Raw genomic sequence first — 7,686 nt, 5'->3', positions numbered from 1 at the left:
GCTTCTTGCTCATTTTACCGTGTTCACTTTGCTGCTATGCTTGCTTCTATGCCTTTGCCATGCAATTGTGACCCTTGCTTGCATCTACCCATGATTCACCATTATGCTACTCCTATGTGTATTTGCATGCTTGGTGGAGATCCTTGTTGCTATTGCCATGTTTATCATGTGCCTCAAGCTATTGATGCTATTTTTCTCATATCCTCCTTTCATGCTTGTGCTATGTCATGTGAATTATTCATGCACACTATTTGCACCCATGACATGCTTGCCATGATTCCTTCTAGTATGTTGCATCTTCGCACTACTAACTTGCTTGACTTGATCACCATGATTGGTTGCTTTGTCGCATCACCCATGTTCAACTCTTACTTGCTTTCTTGGGTTGATGACATATATGCTTGTGCCTCTCACATGATACATCTTGTTCATTGTCGCTTGCCTCCAATTGTTGCATCTATGATTATTGACCTTGGAGACTTGGACACCTTACTTGTGATGTATGCTTGCTTGATTGCGCCTATTCTATTTGGTTGTTCTCGCATCATATGCCTCCATACTATGAAATGCTCCCTTGTCCTTTCTTATGATGAGCATGATGCATCCACTTGTTGGGTATTTTACCACACGAATGATAGGTTTTGCATCTCCGATAACCTCATTTGTTTTTCCAAGTGTTTGTCATGTTCTTTCATGTTGAAGGATTCACAAGGCGATACCGTCATGACACAATTTGGTCATGTGACGGCGTACACGATGTGCAACACCAACATTTGCGAGAATCACCTAAAGGTGAACTCCTTCCCTTTGATCCATCCTCAAATATGCATATTGGATGGGTCACTCTTTCATTGTTGTTTCCTTCTTGTTGTCTACATGGTACATCTCACGAACGGAGGAGCGACATTGAAGATTGACTCTATGGACCTTCACATTAAGGAGCGCTCGGACTTAGTGGATTCACCATAGGACCACCACTTCTACCACAACATTGAGCTATGGTACAACACCACCCATAACAAATTTGCATCTTATGCATGGATTGACTCACATTATGATTGCCTTGTTGCATCTATTTCCATGTCATCCATGATATATGAGCTGGTGCATTTCCTTAGCAAATTTTTCGTGATCTTTCTTGATGGCATATTCATACATCATGATCATATTGCCTACCATCAATTGCATGATCACATAGTCACATTGAGCACCAATTACCATGTTCATGCTTTTGATACACCATCCCATTATGACATCATTTTGCACCGTGGTTGCATTGATCATATTCACAACACATTTGTGTGCACAATGAATGCTTTTGCTCCCATGAATGCTTTGCATATCATTCTATATCATCTTACTAAGCTCCATGTGCTTTGCCATGAACAATCTTGCCGCACGGATTCATTCTCACATGATGTACACTTTGTGTGCGCTAACCATTGTATTTCCGACTGTTGTTTGTGTTTGCTCTTTTTGCATGTATACCACTCCGGCGACACCTTGGAGTACTTGGATTGCGCAATGTCTTCAACTCCGTCCAACTACAAGTCCGTCCACAACAACCATTCCCATGGTGATGAGGATCACGATCTGAGGTCGGATCTTTCCCAAGGGAGGGGAGATGATGCGGAGCATCCTACGATCATCCCCATGTACACTACGACGAGACCTCGACCTGGAGCATACGCCTTTGGACACAAGGTGAACTCGTTCCTAAGTCCTTTCCCTTTCCATTCTTCCGAGGCATGGTTGCTACCTAATGCCAAGACACTACATCTTCTCAGGAATCAAGGACTCAAGGAGAAGTGAGGGAGTCCGGGATTAGGGGGTCTCCGCACAGCCGAACTCTATCCTTCGGCCGGACTATTGGACTATGAAGATACTAAATTGAAGACTTCGTCTCGTGTCCGGATGGGACTCTACTTGGCGTGGAAGGCAAGCTAGGCAGTACGGATATGGATACCTCCTCCTTTGTAACCGACCTTGTCTAACCCTAACCCTCTTCGGTGTCTATATAAACCGGAGGGTTTTAGTCTGTAGGACACAATAACATACAATCATACCATAGGCTAGCTTCTAGGGTTTAGCCTCTCCGATCTCGTGGTAGATCAACTCTTGTAATACTCATATCATCAAGAATAAATCAAGCAGGATGTAGGGTTTTACCTCCATCAAGAGGGCCCGAACCTGGGTAAAACATTGTGTCCCCTGCCTCCTGTTACCATCCGCCTTAGACGCACAGTTCGGGACCCCCTACCCGAGATCCACCGGTTTTGGCACCGACATTGGTGCTTTCATTGAGAGTTCCTCTGTGTCGTCGCCGTTAGGCTTGATGGCTCCTACGATCATCGATAGCGATGCAGTCTAGGGTGAGACTTTTCTCCCAGGACAGATCTTTGTGTTCGGCGGCTTCGCACTGCGGGCCAACTCGCTTGTCCATCTAGAGCAGATCAAAAGTTACGCCCCTAGCCACCAGGTCAGGTTTGGAAGCTTAAACTACACGGCCGATATCCGCGGAGACTTGATCTTCGATGGATTCGAGCCCCTGCCTTGTGCGTCACACGGTCACGATGAGTACGATTTAGCTCTACCATCGGACAGTGTTTAGGAGATCGCACCGGCAGCCGCTCCGACCCTCAATTCGGAGCCAGTTGCGCCGTCCATAGACGGGTGGATGGACCCCGCCACAGAGGCCTTATCCTCAGCGGCAATCGAGCCGAACATCGACCTTACCCTGCACGAGAGCCGTGTTGTCAAACTGCCGGGTCCTCCGGCCACGGACTCCGAACCGCCTACGCCCGTTCCTAGCGAATCCGATTGGGAGCCGATCATGGAGTTTACCTCCATGGATATTTTTCAGCACTCGCCCTTTGGCGACATACTGAACTCATTAAGGTCTCTCTCCTTGTCAAGAGGATCCTGACCGAACTATGTCCGGTAGGATTGGGATGCGGATGACGAAGAAATTCGCTGCCCACCCACCACCCACTTAGTAGCCACTATCGACGATTTAACCGACATGCTCGACTTTGACTCCGAAGACATCGACGGTATGGACGACGATGCCGGAGACAAAGAGGAACCACTGCCCACAGGGCACTGGACAACCACCTCATCATACGATATATACATGGTGGACACACCCAAAGAAGGCAATGGCGACAAGAAAGCGGAGGATGACCCCTCCAAGAAGCAACCCAAGCGCCGACGTCAGCGGCGCCGCTCTAAGTCCCGCCAAAGCAAAAGTGGTGATACCGGCACAGGAGATAATAGCACTCCGGATAGTGCCGAAGATGGCAATAATCCCCTCCAGCATGATTTAGGGCAGGAGGATGGAGAGGCCAGCCCTCCTGAGAGAGCGACAGATGAGGAGGATGATAATTACATGCCTCCCTCCGAAGACGAGGCAAGCCTCGACGATGATGAATTCGTCGTGCTAGAGGATCCCGTCGAACAAGAGCGCTTCAAGCGTCGGCTTATAGCCACGACAAATAGCCTTCATAAAAAGCAGCAGCAGCTTCAAGCTGATCAAGATCTGCTAGCTGACAGATGGACTGAAGTTCTGGCGGCCGAGGAATATAAACTCGAACGCCCCTCCACGAGTTACCCAAAATGCAGGTTGCTACCCCGACTGTAGGAAGAAGCGTATGACGCGACTGACCGGCCACCTCGTGGCTGCGACAGAGAGGCATTCCAGCCAAAAGCTCAGCTTGCACCCCGACGCCATTCAAATAAAAAGGCATGGGGAAATACGCCAGACCTACGAGACGTATTGGAGGACAAAGAAAAACACGCAAGATTGATCTACGGATCGCGGGGGCGCGCCACTACGCGAGACGATAATCGTCACGCCGGATACAGTAAAAGTAAATCCGGCCGGGCCGAGCACAGCGGGCAAGACTCATTGGAGCTGCATCGCGATATAGCCCAGTACAGAGGCGCCGCACACCCCTTATGCTTCACAAACGAAGTAATGGATCATCAAATCCCAGAGGGTTTCAAACCCGTAAATATAGAATCATACGACGGCACAACAGATCTTGCGGTATGGATCGAGGATTTCCACCTGCATATCCACATGGCACGCGGTGATGATCTACACGCCATTAAATACCTCCCACTCAAACTAAAAGGACCAGCTTGGCATTGGCTCAATAGCCTGCCAGCAGAGTCCATTGGCTGTTGGGAAGATCTGGAAGCCGCATTCCTCGACAACTTTCAGGGCACTTATGTGCGACCACCAGATGCCGATGATTTGATCCACATAATTCAGCAGCCAGAGGAATCAGCCAGGCAATTCTGGACACGGTTCCTAACAAAGAAAAATCAAATCATCAATTGTCCGGATGCAGAGGCCCTAGCAGCTTTCAAGCACAACATCTGCGATGAGTGGCTAGCCTGACACCTTGGTCAGGAAAAGCCGAAATATATGGCAGCCCTCACGACACTCATGACCCACTTTTGTGCGGGAGAAGACAACTGGCTGGCTCGCAGTAATAACATATCAAAGAACCATGGTACTTCGGATACCAAGGACGGCAATAGCAGGTCACATCGCAACAAACATAAGTGCCACATTAACAGCGATAATACTGAGGATACAGCAGTCAATGCCGGATTCAAAGGCTCTAAACCCGGTCAGCGGAAAAAGCCATTCAAACGAAGCACTCCGGGCCCGTCCAGTTTGGACCGTATACTCGATCGCTCGTGTCAAATACACGGCACCTTAGACAAGCCAACCAACCACACCAACAGGGATTGTTGGGTGTTCAAGCAGGCCGGCAAGTTAATTGCTGAAAACAAAGATAAGGGGCCACATAGCGATGACGAGGAAGAGCCCCGGCAGCCGAACACCGGAGGACAGAAGAGGTTCCCCCCACAAGTGCGGACGGTGAACATGATATATGCAACCCACATCCCCAAGAGGGAGCGGAAGCGGGCGCTCAGGGACATGTATGCATTGGAGCCAGTCGCCCCAAAGTTAAACCCATGGTCCTCCTGTCCGATCACCTTCGACCGCAGGGACCACCCCACTAGTATCCATCATGGCGGATTTTCCACACTGGTCCTAGACCCAATCATTGATGGATTTCACCTCACTCGAGTCCTTATGGATGGCGGCAGCAGCCTGAACCTGCTTTATCAGGACACAGTGCGCAAAATGGGTATAGACCCCTCAAGGATCAAACCCACAAAAACGACCTTTCAAGGCGTCATACCAGGTGTAGAGGCCCATTGCACAGGCTCAGTCACACTGGAAGTGGTCTTCGGATCCCCGGATAACTTCCGAAGCGAAGAGTTGATCTTCGATATAGTCCCGTTCCGCAGTGGTTATCATGCACTACTCGGGCGAACCGCATTTGCAAGATTCAATGCGGTACCGCATTATGCATACCTCAAGCTCAAGATGCCAAGACCTCGGGGGGTCATTACAATTAATGGAAACACAGAGCGCTCTCTCCGAACAGAGGAGCACACTGCGGACCTCGCAGCGGAAGCGCAAAGCAGCCTCTTAAGGCAATCCACTAGTTCGGCGTTTAAGGACCCGGACACCTTCAAGCGCGCCCGGAGTAATCGGCAACAAGACCGCCTGGCACATTCCGAGCTCACATAGCAATGCGTCCCCCACCCCGGTCCCAGCCAAATGGCAAAATCCGTGCCACGCGTACATAATTACACATTAAAAATACCATGGGCACATGCGGGGAGGGGGGCACGACGGTGGCACGCCCCAAGTCGCGGCTTAAACCGCACTAGGGGCTTCACACTTTGTTATTTTTCTCTCTTTCAGGACATTAATATCCGGAAACCTTGTCTGGCAGCATGATTGCCGAACACATGATGCAGCAACCAAGGAGGCAGCAAGCTACATCACACCACGGAACTCCCAGGTGGATTACGATAACGAGTGAAACACTTGCTTTAATATTATTCCTCAGCTTGCCCTTGGAGGGGACATAGTCCTACTTTTTGCTTATCGCACTAACGAACGTTTTTTAATAAACAATGCATTGCATTAAGGCTTTTATTGCATTCTTCTTTATATATATATATATATATATGTTCATTCGTGACATCCAGCACCCGTACACTGGTACGGCCAATACGCTAGGGGCTTAAGCATACCCCACAATACGGCGTGAGAAGTCCGAACACTTTCGACAGTGCGGCACCCCGAAATTATAGCATTATATGCATCAGCTCTGAATCATGTATTGGGTCAATAGTTGGGTTTGCCCGGCTCCCATGTTTTGGTACCTTACGTTCCGCTATATCGGCTAAGGTAGCACTGGGAGAACTACTGCGATTGTGCCCTGGTTCTGCTAGGCTAAGCACCTCAGTAGAGAAAGCTAAAACTGACTGTCATGATAAGGCGAGAGACTGGTCGCCGTTTGAGAGGTTTTCGAGTCCTTAAAGACTTATGCCGCTTAGAGCGAGGAGTCGGCCCTGTCCGGCTTAAGGCGTGCATCGCGCCCCAGATTTGGCCTTCTGAATACTAGGGGCTTCGCCGAAATTAAAATTATAGAATTCTATGGCTAAGTGAGAGTGATAACGCATTATAGTCCGATTGCCTTGTTCGTTGTGCTGAGCACCTCCCTCGAAGGACTCAAAAATGGGAACAAGAGTGCTCAGGTTTATCCCGAACACCCTAGCACTCATGGCATGGGGGCAGAAGCCGACGACTAGCCATCTCTCAGATCTGATAAACAGCCGAACAGAAGGTAATATTTTAAATTCAAACAAGCGTTGCATAGCGCATATGAACAAGTTTTCATGAATACAGGATTACACGAGTGGGTTTACTCAAATATTGTATCTTTGGTACACTCGTCCGCTATGAGACGGGCACCCTTCAGGACACCCTCATAGTACATCTCGGGGTGGCGATGCTCCTTGCCCTCCGACGGCCCTTCCTTGATCAGCTTCACGGCGTCTAGCTTGGCCCATTGCACCTTCACACGGGCGAAAGCCCGGCGTGCACCTTCGATGCAGACGGACCGCTTGACGACTTCCAGCCGTGGGCAGGCATCCACAAGCCGCCTCACCAGGCCGAAGTAGCTGTTCGGAAGGGCGTCGCCATGCCACGGCCGGACTATAAAGCCCTTCACCGCCTTGTGTAGCTCGACTAGCTGCTTTAGCTGGTCGCTGATAGGCACCGGGTGTTCGGTCCCAGTATATTGGGCCCAGAACAACTTCTTCGTTGAGCTTCCCTCCTCGGCCTGGTAAAACGTTGTGGCATCCGACACGCTGGGGGGCAAATCTACGAATGCTCCTGGAGAGCTCCGGATTCGGGTAAGTAACAAGTAATTTACTTTCACATGCTTGCTTTGCATATAGAATGCCTTACCCGCCGCTATCTTCTTCATCGCATCAATCTCCTGGAGGGCCTTTTGGGCTTCGGCCTTGGCACTCTTTGTGCTCTCGAGGGCCGCGGCAAGCTCAGACTCTCACGTCTTCAAGTCAAGCTCCAACGCCTCGTGCTTCATCACGAAAGCGTGGAGCTCTTGCTGCACCTCGCCCACCCGTGCCTCATGCCTTTTCCACTTGGTGCGCTCCTTGGCCGCTTTGTTTTTGGCCTCGGATAGCGCTAGCTTCAGGGTCGCCACCTCGGTCGTGGCCCCTGGCAAATTTACGATGATCCTGTCATTTTGCAATTGCATTCTTTTTATACATATCCATAGA

Source organism: Triticum dicoccoides, chromosome 3A, assembly GCF_002162155.2.
Source record: "Triticum dicoccoides isolate Atlit2015 ecotype Zavitan chromosome 3A, WEW_v2.0, whole genome shotgun sequence".
Lineage (NCBI taxonomy): Eukaryota > Viridiplantae > Streptophyta > Magnoliopsida > Poales > Poaceae > Triticum > Triticum dicoccoides.
This window is presented reverse-complemented; position numbering follows the sequence as displayed.